The 20489-nt window shown below is 42.9% G+C and overlaps 1 protein-coding gene across 3 annotated transcripts in view; it reads left to right on the forward strand.

The window, feature by feature from the left end:
- Positions 1–19103, forward strand: part of NBDY (negative regulator of P-body association) — a 98041-nt gene extending 78938 nt beyond the window's left edge. For 2 of the 3 annotated variants that reach the window (XR_008654753.2, XM_055266976.2), the window contains one exon: positions 18852–19103. The gene's annotated coding sequence lies outside the window, so the exon portion shown is untranslated. Of the gene's footprint in view, positions 1–749; positions 811–18851 lie in introns of all 3 variants that reach the window. The other variant, XR_008654754.2, reaches the window with a different exon arrangement.
- Positions 19104–20489: the final 1386 nt, after the last annotated feature.

The following is a 20489-nucleotide window of genomic DNA, read 5'->3' on the forward strand; positions in this document are numbered from 1 at the left end:
GCAACCAGACCAATAAACAGGTAACCTCACATAGGCACAGGGATTGGGGCTCAAGCATTCTCACACTTAGAGGTAAACAAATACACAAAGCCACAGGCATGAGACTGCCCGCACTCGCTCATACGGGCTCTCAATCGCTGACAAGCAATGGGCTATGGGCAAGCATTCCTGGCTTCAGGCCTGGGTCCTCATGCCATTGATTGGGCAACTTGGCTTTCTCCCGAAAATGAATGCGGGCAGTCTGTTATCAGAAAGGCCACAGCAGCAGATGTGAAACTGGGGCTTCCTGGGTCAACCTGCTTAAAAACGGACTCCCCTTTCAGATAGAGGCAGAGAGAGGCCTGTTGGGAGCCTTAGCCCTTTGTGATGTCATGGGAATCTGTGGCGTGTGGTGGCCTTTTTAAGTCCCCCTAAACCACCATCCTCCCACCCCTGCCTGTGTGAAAGCCAGGACAGCCTGTGTAGAGTCAGACTTGCGCTAGTTGCTGAGTGTGCTCTCTAAGGGATACACTTGCCTCAGGTCGTGTGGCTCCCGGTTGAGCAGTCTGCCCGTTCTGGTGACCTCCATCTGCCAGCCCAAGGCGGTAAACTACCTGGAGCCTTTGAGAGGACTCCTAGTCCTGCAGTAAAACCTTGTGTAAGCCAGCCGAGTGACCAGCACCTTGTCCTGGAACGGCAGCCCTTTAATCCCAAGTCTCTTGTGTCCCAGTGCCCATGATTATGTGTCATTTGTCTTTTACTTTCTGCAGGAGCAGGAGACGTGAAACTGGGAGAAGGCCAAAGGAAGGGCAAAGACTGGCTACCTAAACGGTATTCCTGCAGGGTCTCCAGCCTACTGGTCCTTGGTCATTGGGACCTGTGAGTTTTGGTGGTCAACCTGGGACCAGTTGGCTGGTTCCTTTCTCTCCCTCCTGTCTTTTTCTCTTTCTCCTTCCTATTTACTTTTTTCACATTAGAAAAGGCAGAGGCCCTCAGGGTGGAGGAGCAGGGTTACAACTGTAGTTGGCGTTTGTGGAGCCATACTGCCATCAAGTGGAAATTGTTTCTGGAAATGGGAGGCACCTGAGCTCATGTGCTGAGGAAAGCTCAGGAGCACTAGACAGATGGTGGTGTGGGGCCCCCAGGCTGAATCTGAGAGAGGAACTCCTGTCTGGCCCATGGTCTATGCTCATTCCCAGGATAGCGCCCTGGCTCCACAGCTCTCTTTGTAAGAATGGACAGGCAGAGGCGGCCCACCATGGGTTCCCCTGGCAGCCCCCAGAGACTGCTTGGCATGAGTTGCCCCACCCCAGCATCCCAAAACTTCTTTGTTCCCAGGGAGGATAGGGTGCCCCTGCCCCTGTGTGGCCCCAGCCAAGGGCACCCCTGAACTCTCCACAAGAGACCAGAGCAAATGGCCCCAGACTCGGCCATCAGTGAACAGCGGTTTCTCTTAAACCCATTTCAAGATGGGGAAGCTCCGCCCACTGGGCTGACTGGTCTTGGGGCTGCCAGACTGTTCTGTCCCCGGGCCTCTAGATTAGCTGCTTCTTCATAGAGTTCCAATGGCAAGTACACTTCCTTAAGGGCTCTGAACCCCGGTGGGGGAAACCCTGGCTTGGGCCTAGTCTACCCAGCCTGGCACATCCTCACTGATACCTGTGCCTGGAAGAAGGCAAGTGTCCTTGAAGCCTGTTGTCATGTTAAGAAACACCTTCAGCTGGATGGCACTGTGGCTCCACAAATGGCAATCACCCCTTTTCCTTCCTCCACTTTGCCTTTCTCTCCTTCTTTTTGCTGCCAACCAAACAAAAGAAACACAAAAAAAACAAAGAAACAAAGAAACTGCCCAAGGAGCACCCACCTCATCTTCAGCAGGGCTCCCCACCTATGTGGTTACTTTGGGGAAACTTGCAACAGTAGGAGTGATCTCTGCCACTCCTACCCTCTGGATTCTTCTCTGGGCAGGGGGTCCCAGTAATCCAGAGGAGCCTATCCTCAAGAAATGCTATGCTTTTGCTGTGTATTTGTAGCACTGGGGGCAGTGTGAGGGGGTAAAAGGGGAAGGGTGTGTGGGTGTTTAGGCCTCTGTGTGGGCCGCTGCAGATTCTTCTATGAATCTGCACAGGCCTCCTCAGAAGGAGACCGGTGCCTGCCTATGGAAAATATAGGAAGAAAAGAATGCAGGAAGATCTGGACTGTGTCCTTAGGGGTGGCAAGGTGACTTTGAGTGTCAGAAATCCTCATTTGTAACATTTAACTCCCATCTCATCTAACTTTTTTCCTGTCTTCATCTGTGCTTCTATATGTTCTCAGGCACATACATGTATCCCCACCAATACTCACTAAAAGGTGTCTGCCCAGGCGCCTCTACTCACACTCAGATCCCCACGTCTAGGTAACTCTCAATGGGCAGGGTTCTTCAGCTTCCCGGTTTTCTCTTATTCATTTTTGTTCTCCCTTTCTGTCTGGCTTCCCAATATTTGCTGGTGGAGTGTGTGGGATGGTGAGGGGGTGGGGACAGTGGGGAGCAGGGCAGTCTCTTGGCTCCACTGGCCTCTGTGTGGAGCCAGTACAAACCCTGGCCTAAGGGTCTGATGCTTTTTTCTGGCAGGTGACTCTTCTTGTACGAGGGCACAAGAGGCCATTCGGGCAGCCACCTTTCCACCTGGGATATCCTGCATTTCAGTTCACTCTCATCCTCATTGCTCACCCTGATTCTTTGTGTACTTTGGAGTTTTTCTTCCTTCACTTTTTTCTTCTTCACTCTTTACTTTTCATCAATTTCTGGTTTGGGGAGTTCAGGATCAGCCTGCAGAAGCAGGTCGGGTGGGCACAGGAATATCCTTAGGGAAAGTATGCCTACTTTTCCTAAGGAAATCAGAAGGACCCTGGCTGACCCCTGGGGGTGTAAGCAGCATCCCCCTCCCCTATCTGCCTTCTCTCAGTATTGCCATAGGTGGCTCATTACCTCCTTTCTCTGGTATCCATTTCCTCCTCGTTTTACATCTCTCCTCCCACCCATTTCTGGGGTACTTCCCTGCCCAGGCCTTGTAGATTAGAAGCTCATGGCCCCTTGCAGTGCGCTGATGACATCTGGAGGGCATGGCTCAGCCTGCACCTCAGTCCTCTGTAGCTTCTCTAGGCCTACTTGTAGATCAAAGCCCTTGATACCACTCAGAAAAGAACCCATCAACAAGAAGCTTCTTGGTGTTGTGTCCTTTCACCGGGACATCACTGGTTTCTCCTTGCCACTTGTTGTGTATGTCACCATGCAGTGAGGCACCCCTGAACTAGGTCCTTCAGGACAGCTGCTGTGGCGTGAAGCTGCCACTTCTTGTTCTCGTTGTCTTTCTGGTTCTTCTTCCTCTTCCTCCTCCTCCTCTTTTTTCTTCTTCTTTTTCTTCTCCTCCTTCTCCTTCTCTTTGTCATTCTCCCTCTCATTTTTCTCCTCTTTCTTCTCTTTTTCCTTTCACTTTTGGCTCTTGGCGGGTCAAGCATTACACTGAGACTGCTTCTTCCTCTGCTCCTGGTGATGCAGGATGCCCCTTTGCAGAACGAAAGTGAGAAAGGCCTCATTTGTTCTTAAAGGAGCAGATATGAAGGTCACCATTTCAGTCCCTCTGGTGCTCCACAAAGGAGCCCATGTGTTACTTTTCATGAAATGTCACCATGAACCCATCCCTTAACCTGTTCCTCATGGCTCACCGTTCTTTCCCATTCTCTTTGTGGATGCTCTAAATGTGTAATCCTGAGCCAGTAGGAGCCTTGACAAGTTGTCCCCCTTTGCCTTTTCTTTCAATCCAGCCATGTGAACACAACGATCCAGATTTCAGTGTGTATAGGCAGGCTGTCTCTCCCACGTGTCCATTTGCCCACTCTCACTCACACAGGCAGGCACCCAGAGACCACAGACACAGACACAACTGCATGCACTCACAGGGAAACCCCGACAACCACAAATATAATCACAAACACACATGCACAGGGAGATACACACACACACAGGCACAAACACATACACTAACACATGCACATGCACAAGCTCATAGACACACACACGCACACACACACACGCAAATCCTCACATGGTCCCAGGGTTGCGGGCCCAAGCATTCACTCACACAGACGCACACACAATGCGTCGTCACAGCCACCAGACTGCCCACGAACTCTCCCATAAAGGCTCTCAGTCAGCCACAGGCAATGGGCTATGGGTGAGGATTCCTGGCTCCAGGCCTGGGTCATTATGCTGTTGATTGGACAACTAAGGCCTTCTCCTGAGAATGAATTTGGGAAGTCTGTTATCAGATAAGCCCCAGCAGCCAGTGTGAAACTGGAGCCTCCTGGGTCAACCTGCTTAAAAAGGCACCACACTTTGGGTAGAGGCAGAGAGTCCCCTTGGGACCCTTGGCCCTCTGTGATGCCATGGGAATCTCTGTTGCATGGTGGCCTTCCCCAGTTCCCCTAAGCCACCCTCATGTCACCCCTCCCCCACCCCCCACTTCCCATGTGAAAGCCAGGACAGCCTGCACAGGGTCAGACTTCAGTCAGTTGCTGAGTATTCCCTCTGAGGGAGACTCCTGCCACACGCCGTGTGACTGTCTGTTGAGCCGATCGCTCATTTTGGTGACCTCCATGTGCTAGCCCAAGGTGGTAAACTCTATCTGGAGCTCCAGGCTTTGGGAGAACCACCAGTCCTGCAGCAAAACCTTGTGTAATTCAGCTGGGTGACCAGCACCTTGTCCTGGGGCGGCAGCCCCATGATCCCAGTCTTCCTGTGGTTTCCCAGTGGCCATGATTACGTATCATTTGTCTTCTATTTTTCTGCATGAGCATGAGCCATGAAACCTGGAGAGGGCCAAAGGAAAAGCAAAGGCTGGCTGCATAAAGAGGATTTCCGCAGTGTCTCTCACCTACGCCTACTGGTCTTAGGTCGTAGGGTCCCTTAAGTTTGGTGGTCAACCTGAGACCAGGTGGCTGGTTCCTTTTTATCCTCCCTGTCTTTTTTTCTTTCTCTTTCCCTTTTCTTTTTTTTCACATTGGAAAGGGTGGAAGCCGTCGGATTGGAGGGGCAGGGTTAAGCTTGTAATTGGCGTTTGTAGAGCCATAGTGCCCTCGAGCGGAATCTGTTTCCGGAAACTGGAGGCAGCTGGGCACGAGTGCTGGAGAAATCCCAGGAGCACGAAAGAGATGGTGGCGGTGTGGGGCCCCCAGGCTGAAGCTGAACGAGAGAGGAACTCCTGGCTGGCCCTTTGCCTTTGCTCATTACCAGGATGGCACCTGGGCTCCACAGCCCTCTCCGAAAAAAGGGCAGGAAGGGGCAGCCTTCCATGGGTTCCCCTGGCCATCTCCACGAATTGCCGGGCAGGAGTCGTCCCGCCCACAGTACCCCAAAGCTCCTTGGTTCACTGGGAGGATAGGAGACCTCTGGCCCCAGCGTGATTCCAGGCAAGGGCACCCCAGAACTCCCCACAAAAGAGACCAGTGTAAACAACCCCAGTCTCTGCAGTCAGTAGTCAGTGGCTTCCCTTAAGCCCACCTCAAGATGGCTGCCAGGGCACCTCCGCCCTCTGGGCTGACTGGTGTTGGGGCTGCCTGGCTGCTCTGTCCCTGGGCCTCTAGATTAGCTGCTTCTCCGTGGGGTCCAAATGGCAGGCACACTTCCTTCAAAGGCTTAAAACCGCGATGGGGGAAACCCTGGCTAAGTCAGAGTCCACCCAGCCCAACATATTCTCGCTGAAGTCTGTGCCTGTCAGAAGGCAAGTGTCCCTGCAGCCTGTCGTGTTCAGAAACAACTGCCGCTGGATGGCAGTGTGGCTCCAGAAATGGCAGTCACTTATTTCCCTTGCCTTTCTCTTTCTCCTTTTGCTTCCAACAAAACAAAACAAACAACAATAAAACAAAACAAAAAGAAAAGAAATCAGCCATAGAGCACTCACCTCACCTACAGCACGACTCCCCACCCACATGGTCTCTTTGGGCAAACCTACAACAATCGAAGGTCTCTCTGCCTCCCTCCTTCCCTCTGGATTCCTCTCTGGGCAGGGGTCCCAGTGAGCCAGAGGAGCCTATCCTCAAAAAATCCCACCCTTGGGGCTGTGGCATGGTGGGGATAGGTTGCACTGGGGGCAATGTGAAGGGGTACAGGGGGAGGGATGTGTGAGTGCGTGGGCCTGCTTGTGGGCCACTGCTGATTACTTCTGTGAATTTGCACAAGCCTCCTAAGGAGACCAGGCTGCCTGCTTGTGCGCACTATGCTCGTAAATAGGCAACACACTGTTTCTTGGGGAAGGGACAAAAGCTTGGTTCAAAAGCAGCCAGATCCAACAGGCGTCCATAGATTGTTGACCCTTCTAGCAGAAGAAGGTCGGGCCAGGTATCTGTCAGGATGAGACTCGACAGATTGGACACCTGTCCCAGGCCTTCAGCTACCTTTCTCACTGGAGCCCAGGCACTCATCCATGCCCAGGAGTAGGAGGGGTATTCTGGGTGGCTTCCACAGGCGGCTCTCCTAGAGACAGCCACTTGGCATAGCTGATGGAGCATGCGTGCTCACTGAATGTGGTGGCTCACCAGTTAATTCCCCGGGCATCTTGGTCATTCTGCCAAATACATGGGTAGCCAGGCCCCAGCCATGCTCACTTTTGCCTGGGCCTCCTCTGTGTTCCTGTGCTGGGCATGGAAGTGAAGGTTGAGGCTGGCGTGCCTTTGCAGGTGGGGAGGTGGCTGTTCCTTGGTTTGATACAGAGCTCTCTGGGCTCCTCAAGCTGAATTCTATTGCTTGTCAGATTATTCAGCCTGGAAAATGGATGAGACAGTGGGAGGACAAATTGTGCCACCCCTTTTGGGTCTCCAGGCAGAAATGGGAAAGCCGGGCATGGGTCCTTCATACAGAACACTTGTTGAGATGCAAAGCTGTGGCCTCATTGCTCTAAAGGTTGCATGTCTTACCCATGCCTCTCAGTGACTGGAGAGCAGCATGGAACACGACCCTCTCAGAATATTGCAAATGTTTTCTTTCTTCGCTTGTTACAAGTCTTCCTGGATGTGTAGGCCGCACTGGGAATGTGCAGAGCTTCAGAGGAGAGAAAACTCACCCCATGGGTTATGATTCCCACACTCAGAGGTGTATGATCGACTCTCACGAACGTCAGTTTCATGCATGGGCTTGCACTCTCAGGGCATTCCAGGAAGAAGGACAGCATTACCATGGAACAGGAATCACTCCCTTTCTGTCACTTGTCAAACTAATGTGGATCCTTTTCTCATGTGTAGTAATCACCATGGGGGCACCTCCAGTGCCTGCATAGGGAAAATGCAGGAAGAAAGGAATGCAGGAAGATCTGGACAGAGTTCTTCGGGGTGGCATTGGGAGTCTGAATGTCAGAGGTCCTCATTTTTAACATTTAACTCCCATTACATCTCACCTTTTTCCTGTCTTTATCTGTGCTAGTTCTGCATGCAGAACATGCAGGTTTGTTACGTAGGTATAGACGTGCCATGGTGGTTTGCTGCACCCATCAACCCGTCACCTACATTAGATATTTCTCTTAATGCTATCCCTCCCCTAGCTCCCCACCCCATGACAGGCCCTGGTGTGTGATGTTCCCCTCCCTGTGTCTATGTGTTCTCATTGTTCAACTCCCACTTATGAGTGAGAACATGTGGTGTTTGGTTTTCTGTTCTGTTAGTTTGCTGAGAATTATGGTATCCAGCTTCATCCATGTCTCTGCAAAGGACATGAACTCATCCTTTTTATGGCTGCATAGTATTCCATGATGTATATGGGCCACATTTTCTTTATCCAGCTTATCATTGATGGGCATTTGGGTTGGTTCCAACTCTTTGCTATTGTAAACAGTGCCACAATAAACATACGTGTACAAGTGTTTTTATCATAGAATGATTTATAATCCTTTGGGTATATGTCCAGTAATAGGATTGCTGAGTCAAATGGTATTTCTAGTTCTAGATGCTTGAGGAATTGCCACACTGTCTTCCAGAATGGTTGAACTAATTGACACTCCCACCAACAGTGTAAAAGCATTCCTATTTCTCCACATCCTCTTCAGCATCTATTATTTTCTGACTTTTTAAAGATCACCATTGTAACGGGCATGAAATGGTATCTCATTGTGGTTTTGATTTGCATTTCTCTAATGCCCAGTGATGATGAGCTTTTTTCATATGTTCATTGGCTGCATAAATGTCTTCTCTTGAGAAGTCTCTACTCATATCCTTCACCCACTTTTAGATGGGGTTGTTTGTTTTTTTCTTGTAAATTGGTTTAAATTCTTTGTAGATTCTGGATATTAGCCTTTTGTCAGATGGGTAGATTGCAAAGAGTTTCTCCTATTCTGTAGGTTGCCTTTTCACTCTGATGATAGTTTCTTTTGCTGTGCAGAAGCTCTTTAGTTTAATTATATCTAATTTGTCTATTTTGGCTTTTGTTGCCATTGCTGTTGGTGTTTTAGTCATGAAGTCTTTGCCCACGCCTATGTTCTGAATGGTATTGCCTAGGTTTTCTTCTAGGGTTTTTATGGTTTTAGGTCTTAGGTTTAAGTCTTTAATCCATCTTGAGTTAATTTTTTATAAAGTGTAAGGAAGGGTTCCAGTTTCAGCTTTCTGCATATGGCTAGCCAGTTTTCCCAGCACCATTTATTAAATAGAAAATCTTTTCCCCATGGCTTGTTATTGCCAGGTTTGTCAAAGATGCTGTAGATGTGTGATGTTATTTCGGAGGCCTCCATTCTGTTCCATTGGTTTATATATCTGTTTTGGTAGCAGTACCATGCTGTTTTGGTTATGGTAGCCTGTAGTATAGTTTGAAGTCAGGCAGCGTGATGCCTCCAGCTTTGTTCTTTTTGCTTAGGATTGTCTTGGCTATTTGGGCTCTTTTTTGGTTTCATTTGAACTTTAAAGTAGTTTTTTTCTAATTCTGTGAAGAGAGTCAGGGGTAGCTTGATGGGGATAGCAGTGAATCTATAAATTACCTTGGGCAGTATGGCCATTTTCATGATATTGATTCTTCCCATCCATGAGCATGGAATGTCCTTCCATTTGTTTGTGTCCTCTTTTATTTCATTGAGCAGTAGTTTGTAGTTATCCTCAAAGAGGTCCTTCACATCCCTTATAAGTTGGATTCCTAGGTATTTTATTCTCTTTGTAGTAATTGTGAATGGGAGTTCACTCATGATTTGGCTCTGTGTTTGTTCTTGGTGTACAGGAATGCTTGTGATTTTTGGACATTGACTTTGTATCCTGAGACTTTGCTGAAGTAGCTTATCAGCCTAAGGGATTTTGGGCCGAGACAATGGGGTTTTCTAAATATACAATCATGTTATCTGCAAACAGGGACAATTTGACTTCCTCTTTTTCTAATTGAATACGCTTTATTTCTTTCTCTTGCCTGATTGCCCTGGCCAGAACTTCCAGTACTGTGTTGAATAGGAGTGGTGAGAGAGGGCATTCTTGTCTTGTGCCAGTTTTCAAAGGGAATACTTCCAGGTTTTTCCCATTCAGTATGATATTGGCTGTGGGTTTGTCATGAATAGCTCTTACTGTTTTGAGATACATTCCATCAATACCTAGTCTATTGAAAGGTTTTAGCATGAAGGCTGTTGAATTTTGTCAAAGGCCTTTTCTGCATCTGTTGAGATAAGCCTGTGGTTTTTGTCATTGGTTCTGTTTATGTGATGGATTAAGTTTATTAATTTGCATATGTTGAACCAGCCTTGCATCCCAGGGATGAAGCCGACCTGATCGTGGTGGACAAGCTTTTTCAAATGCTGCCTAAAATCCTCCTTTTTTGTTGTGTCTCTGCCAGCCTTTGGTATCAGGATGATGCTGGCCTCATAAAAGTTAGGGAGTTAGGGAGGACTCCCTCTTTTTCTATTGTTTGGAATAGTTTCAGAAGGAATGGTACCAGCTCCTCTTTGTACCTCTGGTAGAATTCGTCTGTGAATCCGTCTGGTCCTGTACTCTTTTTTGGTCAGTAGGCTATTAATTGTTGCCTCAGTTTCAGAGCCTGTTATTGGTCTATTCAGGGATTTGACTTCTTCCTGGTTTTGTCTTGGGAGAATGTACGTGTCCAGGAACTTATCCATTTCTTCAAGATTTTCTAGTTTATTTGCATAGAGGTATTTATAGTATTCTCTGATGGTAGTTTGTATTTCTGTGGGATCGGTGGTGATATCCCCTTTATCATTTTTCATCGCATCTATTTGATTCTTCTCTCTTTTCTTCTTTATTAGGCTGGCTAGCGGTCTGTATGTTTTGTTGATCTTTCCAAAAAACGAGCTCCTGGACTCATTGATTTTTTTGATGGGTTTTTCTTGTCTCTGTATTCTTCAGTTCTGATCTGATTCTAGTTATTTCTTGCCCTCTGCTAGATTTTTGAATTTGTTTGCTTCTGCTTCTCTATTTCTTTTAAATGTGATGTTAGGTTGTTGATTTTAGATCTCTCCTGCTTTCTCTAGTGGGCATTCGGTGCTATAAATTTCCCTCTCCACACTGCTTTAAACGTGTCCCTGAGATTCTGCTACGTTGTGTCTTTTTTCTCATTCATTCAAAGAATATATTTATTTCTGCCTTCATTTTGTTATTTACCCGGTAGTCATTCAGATGCAGGCTGTTCAGTTTTCATGTAGTTTTGCAGTTTTGAGTGAGATTCTTAATCCTGAGTTGTAATTTGATTGCACTGTGGTCTTAGAGACTGTTTGTTATAATTTCCATTGTTTTGCATTTGCTGAGGAGTGTTTTACTTCCAATTATTTGGTCAGTTTTAGAATAAGTGTGATGTGTTGCTGAGAAGAATGTGTATTTTGTTGATTTGGGGTAGAGAGTTCTGTAGATGTCTATTAGGTTCACTGGGTCCAGAGTTGAGTTCAAGTCCTGGATATCCTTGTTAATTTTCTTTCTCATTGATCTAATATTGACAGTGGGGTTTTAAAGTCTCCCACTGTTTTTGTGTGGGAATGTAAGTCTCTTTGTAGGTCTCTAAGAACTTGCTTTATGAATCTGTATGCTCCTGTATTGGGTGCATGTATATTGAGGATAGTTAGCTCTTCTTGTTGCATTGATTTATTTACCATTATGTAATGTCCTTCTTTGTCTCTTTTGATCTTTGTTCATGTAAACTCTATTTTATCAGAGACTAGGATTGCAACCCCTGCTTTTTTTTGCTTTCAATTTGTTTGGTAAGTATTCCTCCATCCCTTTTGTTGAGCCTATGTGTGTCTTTGCATGTGGGATGGGTCTCCTGAATACAGCACACCAACGAGTTCTGACTCTTTATCCAATTTGCCAGTCTGTGTCTTTTAATTGGGGCATTTAGCCCATTTACATTTAAGGTTAATATTGTTATGTGTGCATTTAATCCTGTCATTATGATGCTAGCAGGTTTTTTGGCCTGTTAGTTGATGCAGTTTCTTCATCGTGTTGATAGTCTTTACAATTAGTATGTTTTTGCAGTGGCTGGTACTGATTGATCCTTCCATGTTTAGTGCTTCCTTCAGGAGCTCTTATAAGGCAGGCCTGGTGGTGACAAAACCTCTCAGCATTTGCTTGGCTGTAAAGGATTTTATTTCTCCTTCACTTATGAAACTTAGTTTGGCTGAATATGAAATTCTGGGTTGAAGATTCTTTTCTTTAAGAAGGTTGAATATTGGCCCCAACTCTTTTCTGGCTTGTAGGGTTTCTCCCGAGAGACCTGCTGTTAGTCTGATTGGCTTCCCTTGTAACCCAACCTTTCTCTCTGTCTTCCCTTAATATTTTTTCCTTCATTTAGACCTTGGTGAATCTGACGATTGTGTGTCTTGGGGTTGCTCTTCTCAAGGAGTATCTTTGTGGTGTTTTCTGTTTTTCCTGAATTTGAATGTTGGCCTGCCTTGCTAGATTGGGGAAGTTCTCCTGGATAATATCATGAAGAGTCTTTTCCAACTTGGTTCCATTCTCCCTGTCACTTTCAGGTACACCAGTCAAATGCAGTTTTGGTCTTTTCACATAGTCCCATATTTCTTGGAGGCTTTGCTCATTTCTTTTGACTCTTTTTTTCTCTAATCTTGTCTTCTTGCCTTATTTTATTGAGTTGATCTTCAATCTCTGATATCCTTTCTTCTGCTTGATCCATTCAGCTGTTGATACCTGTGTATGCTTCACGAAGTTCTCATGCTGTGTTTTTCAGCTCCATCAGGTCATTTATCTTCGTCTCTAAACTGGTTATTCTAGTTAGCAATTCATCTAACGTTTTTTCAAGGTTCTTAGCTTCCTTGCATAGGTTAGAACATGTTCCTTTAGCTTGGAGGAGTTTGTTATTACTCACCTTTTCAAGCCTACTTCTGTTAATTTTTCCAACTCATTCTCTGTCCAGTTTTGTTCCTTTGCTGGCGAGGAGTTGTGATCCTTTGGAGGAGAAAAAGTGTTCTGGTTTTTGGAATTTTCAGCCTTTTTGTGCTGGTTTCTCCCCATCTTCATGGATTTATCTACCTTTGGTCTTTGAAGTTGGTGACCATCAGCTGAGGTCTCTGATTGGATGTCCTTTCTGTTGATGTTGATACTATTCCTTTCTGTTTGTTATTTTTTCTTCTAACAGTCTGGCCTCTCTGCTATAGGTCTGCTGGAGTTTTGCTGGAGGTCCACTCCAGACCCTGTTTGCCTGGCTATCACTAGTGGAGGCTGCAGACCAGCAAAGATTGCTGCCTGTTCTTTCCTCTGGAATCTTTGTCCCAGAGGGACACCTGCCAGATGCCAGCCAGAGCTCTTCTGTATGAGGTATCTGTCACTTCCTACTGGGAGGTGTCTCCCAGTCAGGATACATGAGTGTCAGGGACTCACTTGAGGAGGCAGTCTGTCCCTTATCAGAGTTCGAATGCTGTGGTGGGAGATCTGCTGCTCTATTCAGAGGTACCAGGCAGGGACGTTTAAATCTGCTGAAGCTGCCCCCCCAACTGCCCCTTCCCCCAGGTGCTCCGTCACAAGGAGGTGGGGGTTTTATCTATAAGTCCCTGTCTGGAACTGCTGCCTTTTTTTCAGAGATGCCCTGTGCAGAGAGGAGGGGATCTGGAGAGGCAGGTTGGCCACAGTGGCCTTGCTGAGCTGCGGTAGGCTCCACCCAGTTCGAACTTTCCAGCAGCTTTGTTTACACTGTAAGGGTAAAACGGCCTACTAAAGCCTCAGCAATGGGAGATGCCCCACCCCCACCAAGCTCCAGGGTCCCAGGTCAAGCTCAGAGTGGTGGAGAATTTCAAGCCAATAGATCTTAGCTTGCTGGGCTCCATGGGATTGGGACCCACCGAGCCAGACCGATTGGCCCCCTGGCTTCAGCCTCCTTTCTAGGGGAGTGAATGGTTTTGTCTGGCTGGACTTTTGGGTGCCACTGGGGCATGAAAAAAAAAAAAAACAACTTCTGTGGCTAGCTTGGTGTCTGCCCAAATGGTCACCCAGTTTTGTGCTAGAAACCCAGGGCCCTGGTGGCATGGGCACTGGAGTGAATCTCCTTGTCTGCGGGTTGTGAAGACCATGGGAAAAGTGCAGTATCTGTGCTGGAGTGCATGGTATAGTCCCTAATGGCTTCCCTTGGCTAGGAGAGGGAGTTCCCCGACACCTTGCACTTCCTTGGTGAGGTGACACCCCTACCCTGCTTTGGCTCACTCACTGTCCAACCAGTCCCAGTGAGATGAACCTGGTACCTTAGTTTGAAATGCAGAAATCACCCATCTTCTGCGTCGATCTTGCTGGGAGCTGCAGACTGGAGCTGTTCCTATTCCGCCGTCTTGCCAGCCTCCCACTTTTTTTTATCTTCACTGTCTTTACTTTTAGTCCGCTTGTAGTTTCGGGAGGGTCGGGTGGGCATGGGCACATCATTAGGGAGAACATGCTTACTTTTCCTAAGAAAATTAGATGGACCCTGGCTGACCCCTGAAGTGCATAATCAGAATCCCCCTCCTCTTTCTGCCCTCCCTATTGCCATAGGTGGCTGATTACCTCTTTTTCTTGGTGTCCGGCTTCTCCCCATTTTTCATCTCTCCTCCCATTTCCAGGGTCCTTCCCTCCCTTGGCCTTATGTACTAGGGACTTGGTGGCCCCTTGAAGTGTGCTGATGTATTCAGAGGGCAAGATTTTGCCTGCACCTTTGTTCTTTTTTGCTCCTGCAGGGCTACTTGTGGATCAGAGCCCTTGATCCTACTCAGAGAGGACCCCATCAATGAGAAGCTTTTCAGTGTCCTTTCACCCGGACGTCACTCGTGCCTCTTTGTCACTTGTTGTGTATGTCACCACGCAGTGATACACCCCTGAACTAGATCCTTCAGGACAGCTTGGGTGGCATGAAGCTGCCACTTGTTGTTGTTCTTTTTCTCCTCTTTCTTTCTTCTTCTTCCTTTTTCCTTTCACTTTCAGCTCTCTGCGGGACAAATGTTCTATCGAGACTGCTTCTTCTTCTGCTCTTTGGTGATGGGTGTGTCTCCTTGCAGCACCAGGCCTGGAGAGAGGCTTCGCTTTCATTTTTAAAGGAGCAGAGATGAAAGTCACCAGTTCAGTTTATCTGGTGAACAATGAGAACACTTGGACACAGGGTGGGGAACATCACACACCGGGGCCTGTCTTGGGGTGGGGGGAGGGGGGAGGGACAGCATTAGGAGATATACCTAATGTAAATGACGAGTTAATGGGTGCAGAACACCAACATGGCACATGTATACATATGTAACAAACCTGCACATTGTGCACATGTACCCTAGAACTTAAAGTATATATATATATAAAAAAAAGCCACCCAGGTGTTACTTTTAAGTGAAATGTCATCGTGAATTCATGGATTTTTCAGTACCTCTTGGCTTGCTGTTTGTCCCCATTCTTTTTGTGGACTCTGTAAATGTCCAATCCTGAGCCAGTGAGAGCCTTGGCAAGTTGTATCCTGTTGTCTTTCTTTCCAGCCCAGCCATGTGAACACAACAACGATCCACATTTCAGTGTGCACAGGCAGGCTGTCTCTGCCACTTGCCCATTTGCTCACTCTCACTCACACAGGCAGATGCCCACAGACCGCAGACACAGACACACCCACACACACACTCAGAAGGGACTCCACACCCCAAAACGTAACCACAAACACACAAGCAGAGAAACACACAAGAAACCTGAAACGGGCACAAGGGTGTGGGCTCAAGTGTTCCCCCACACAGACATGCACGCACACGCACCCCCACAGGCATAACACTGCCCACAAACTCTCCCATACAGGCTCTGAATCACCACTTGCGATGGGCATGCTTTTCTGTCTCCAGGCCTGGGTCGTCATGCCATTGATTGGGTAACTTGGGCCTTCCTCTGAGAATGAATGGAAGAAGTCTGTTATCAGATAGGCCCCAGCAGTGGGTGTGAAACTGAAGCTTCCTTGGTCAAACTGCTTAAAAACTTACATTCAGAAAGGATGCCATCCTCACAAAGTTTCTTGGTTGTGTGTTTTTTCACGGGGATGTCACTGGTGTCTCTTTGCCACTCCTGTTCATTGTCATTGCTTCTTCTCAGTCTGATTCTTTTGTCTTTTTTTTGTTGTTTTTCGTTTTTTATTTTCACTGCTTTACATTATTTTTAACATAATTGGTATCAGTTTCAGTTTTTTCTTTTGTGTTTTTCAATTTGTTCTTTTACTTTTTTATTTAGTACTTTCAGATTGTAATTGATTTTTGCATTTTCTTTCTGTCATTTTTTCTGGACCAAAGGTAGTCATTTTAGGTGGTGAATTTTTCTTCTTCCCAGTGGTGGATTCATAGTGATATTTTATCTTCTTTTAATTTCATGATTTTTGAGTCTTTTTTTATTGAGTTGTTTTTGAGTGGTTATTGAATGGCTTTATTGAGTGTTATATGAAATATTTTTTCTCCATTTATTTTACTCTGTAACTTTTTTTTCGTGGCTTATCAGGGCATTTAAGAAACTAAGTTTTATTAAAGTTCATTATATATCAATTAGGGATTATTAAGTTGTTATTTTGGGAAGATCATTTCTCTTTTGCATCATATGTTTTAATTTTCTTTTGCTTATTGTTTCAGTGACCCAAGTTATGAACCACATTTTTTTTTTTTTTTTTGAGAGGGAATCTCGCTGTGTTGCCTAGGCTGGTGTACAGTCGTGTGACCTCAACTCATTGCAACCTCCACCTCCCAGGTTCAACCGATTCTCCTGCCTCAGACTCCTGAGCAGCTGGGACTACAGGTGCATGCCACCATGCCCAGCTGATTTTTTTGTACTTTTAGTAGAGATGGGGTTTCACCATGTTGGCCAGGATGGCCTCCATCTCTTGACCTCGTGATCTGCTCACCTCAGCCTCCCAAAGTGCTGGGATTACAGGCCTAAGCCACCGCACCCGGTGAACCACATCTTTTCTTTTGCTCTTCACCTTAGACTCTTGATCATATTTTGAGGTATTTCTTTTTTTTTTAATTTGATCAAATGTGATAGTAAGAAATGTCATATTTTATGTGTCATTAATAGCTAATAGAAAATATATTTTTGTATTATATATTTAACCTTTACCTCATTCTATAATGCTTTTTACATTTCTGTCATATCTTATACACAATTTTACTACATTGAGAAATTTATTCTTAAAGTAGTGATAAATCAACTCATTTTAGTATAAATTCATGATTTTATAGACTATATGACTTGGCTTAAATAGATCTTTCTGAGAAATCGGGAAAATTTGAAAGGCATCAATAAATTATTTACTCTTTGATAATGAAAATATTTTAATAAAAATGCTAAAAACACTTAATTTTAAACCAAAATATAGTATAGTATCTGGTAAAGAGATTTAAACCCATGTTGCAAAGATGATTAAAATCATTCATATGCAATGACCCTTTATAGAGATTCATTTAAATTAAAATTTATTTTTCTGCATCAGAATGAGGAGATTATCATGACTAAGAAATTTTTGTTTACTAATTCTTAAAAAGTTGTCCACTTTTATAATTCTATTAAGGTACAATAAATCAAACATATACCATGTTTTCTTTATCATTTATAGAAATTGAAAGTATGATAACAGGTATTTCTTGTTGAGGTGATTAGCTTGTCTCTCATACATTGGTGTTTGGAGAATTGTTTACTGCAACATTTGAAATGGTAATCCACAAATTGTTTAGCTTTTTTATTATACCAGCTGAGAATATATTTGCATATTTGTGAAAACAATTGGAAACTCTCAGTTCTGTTCATTTTGAGAATTACTATGTTTTGGTGGACACATTTGCTGGAATTTTGTGCAGATATTTTTAAAATATTTAAGTTTATGTGGTTACTATGAGATATTATTAAATAAATAAAACATGTCTGGAGTAATGTGTATAATACAAACTTATTTTTTGTAACAGCAAACAGAAAGAGTTACATGTTGGTAAGTATATGTGTCTTTGATTGGTTATGGAAAAAATTATTAGGCATTTATTCCATACTTTTAACATCTTTTAATCTCCACAGATTTAGAATTGTTTTTCTGGAAGAAATTGTTAATCTTCTCTTTTATACATTTTATATTGTTTTCCTCATTTTAATGCCTTTGTATTATATTTCTAAATACAATATTCTTTTATAAAACATGCAAACTTTATATGAAGAAAAACATCATAAGTAAACTTAAAGACTATTTATATACAATGTGGTTCCATTTAAAAGATAGATAATGGATGTCATTAATTCATAGAATGTATAATACATTTCTTTATATTAATACAGAAAGCCTGATAGAAATATAGTCAAAGACCAGGAATCATAGGAGACAAAAATATATGGCCAATAATAATAACAAATATAGTTGACTTTAATATTAGGTCATCATATTTGCCACAATCAAAAATGTCTCCAGAATTCTCAGTTTTAGAAAGGATTTGGTTAAATATCTACTGTCTATAAAATTATGTTTCTAAAGTATTTTATCTGTATCATAATTTTATTGTTTGCAAGTTTTGACTTGTGTTTTATTTGTAGAATATATGGAAATAATTCTACATATCAACAAATTGGCTTGTTTGCAGTAAAAATGTTGCAAGCATATTAAATATCTTTCAACAGAATGATTTTAAAATTATACTGTAATACAACGCAGTATTTTGAAGCCATTGAAATATTGAGACTGGTCTATTTTTATATTAAAAATTATTAAGACATTTATAAGTGAATAAAAACAAATTGCAAAAATGTATGCGAGGATGATCTGATTTATATTATAAACTCCAAATCTAAATTATTATATTATTATAAATACTATGTATGTGTACATTTAAATGGAAATAAAAAGGTCTAGACAGAAGTGATAACTATGTTTTCTTCTGGAAATAGGAGAAAGACTGAGGAATGGTAAACGTTTAGCAGTAAGAAGAATTCTGTCTATGTTGTTTGAATTATATACAGTTAGATTTTTTCATGTATTTATTCACGTATTATTTGTGTAAATAAATAAATAAATATAAAATTTCCAAGGAATACAGGAGTTTGTCAAGGGGCAATGAGGGAACAATGAGACTGATCAGTTTTGGAAGCCTAATAAAACAAGAGTAACAGCGGTAGACATCCCTGTACTTTTTGGGGGAGAAACATGCCTAGGATAATAGAAACATCTGGTCCACCTAACAGATAAATTATTTTGCATTCAAATACATTAGATACCAACAAGATGCAGGTTATCAGCATTGTATGCCTTTGATTTAATATTTATTAAGCACTCATCTAATAATTTTGCATTCTCTTTAACTTGCTTAATAGGGAAAGTGGGGTGTTTTCTGCTCAACAGGCATATCTGACCTGTATGATAATGGAATTTCTCATTATAAGTCAATAAACTTTTGTTCTCTTTCTGTATCTTTCAGTCTTATGATGTAATCAGCGTGATTTCACTTCCTGAATTTCGATGAATTCTAAGACATGGGCAAGATCGGTTTGTAAGACCTCTGAGATTTAAGGCCATGGCCTGGATCATGGTGAACTTACCAAAGCAAATAATGCCTGTGAGATGGTCCTGCAGCAGCCAACCAGTGCGCTCTTTTGGTGACATCCAGTTCTTGTTGTATAACTTTATATTCCTATAAATCCATTAAGGCCCCAATAAAGTTTGTCTCTAAGTGCTGTGTTAGATCTATATGACTACATCTAGTAAATTGTGAATTTTAAGTAAATATTTTATAAGAACTCCATATATAAAGCATTACTAAAATTAGTGTTGAAATATGACCTTCTTCTTACATTTATTCATTAATTTATGTCTATTTATTCATTTATTTTAGTGAAAAATATAAGGAAAGGAGAGGAAGGTTAAATCCAAAAAAGAATTAAGTTTCCAATACACTTTCTTTACTTTGCTGTCAATTTTTGCATGGAATCTTCATCTTTTTATGCTAATCCTCATCATATTATTTTACATATTAACTTCTTTTTCTGACTAAAATGGTTGATGTGCTTGTTTTTTGTAATTTTCTACTTTCCTTCTAAAATGCTTAGTATTGAACAAATAGAATATCCTAATTAAAAACAGTAATAAATATTATGGTGAAAAAATACAAGTAAAATGGGAAAACATTAGATAGCAGCTTTCAATATTTCATATAGTTCATAAATTTTTCAGGAATTAGTTACAGAAAAACATTTATAGACTATAATAATTTCCAGGGATATAAAAAATAAAGCTTCTACCTCCAAATTGTAATAAAAGATAAACAGATTTGAAAGCATATATTGTATCTGAAAATGTCAGATAAACTTGGCTTATAAATTAAAATATAAAATAATAATACAATTTGTTCAAATAAGTAATTAAAGCTGACATTGTAAAATGAATATTTAGAGAGATTGTGAAACCTGAGTATTTTACCCAATCCTCTGAAATTAGTCCCTAGTGTCAGAATGAAAGAATCTGAAAAATCACAAATGGAGGTATGGTGACATTTATGTATATTCTAGAGTTATGTTATGCACACTAAAAAATTATAGACAGTTATTTTAAAGATTGTATAATATTACTAATCACACATTAGAGTTTTAAAACTTCTGAGCCAGCCTGAACATCACAAACAGTAAACACAGACTTCTTTAAAATGACATCTGGTGAAAGGCATTTTATGCATCAGAAGGCACAGTATTATAAAGATGACAACACTCTTCAAAATAATCAAAATAGTCAATGCAACCCTTATCAAAATTAAGGTTGCCTACTTTGAAGGAATTTATAACCTGATTCTAAAGTTCATATGAAAATGTAATGGACCCAGAATAGCCAAAACAATCTTGAAGTATACAAAGTTTGAAGAGTCATATTTCCAAATTTTAAAACTTATTACAAAGCTACAATAAACAAGTCTATGTGGTACTGGCATAGGATATAAATATTGATCAATGAAATAGAATCCAAAGTCCAGACATAAGCCCTCATGAAAGTTAATTTGCAGCCAATTAACTTCTGACAAGGGAGGCAAGACAAATGGTACTGGGACAACTTGGTATCTACATGCAAA

The sequence above is a fragment of the Symphalangus syndactylus genome, chromosome X (assembly GCF_028878055.3).
Source record: "Symphalangus syndactylus isolate Jambi chromosome X, NHGRI_mSymSyn1-v2.1_pri, whole genome shotgun sequence".
NCBI classification, from domain to species: domain Eukaryota; kingdom Metazoa; phylum Chordata; class Mammalia; order Primates; family Hylobatidae; genus Symphalangus; species Symphalangus syndactylus.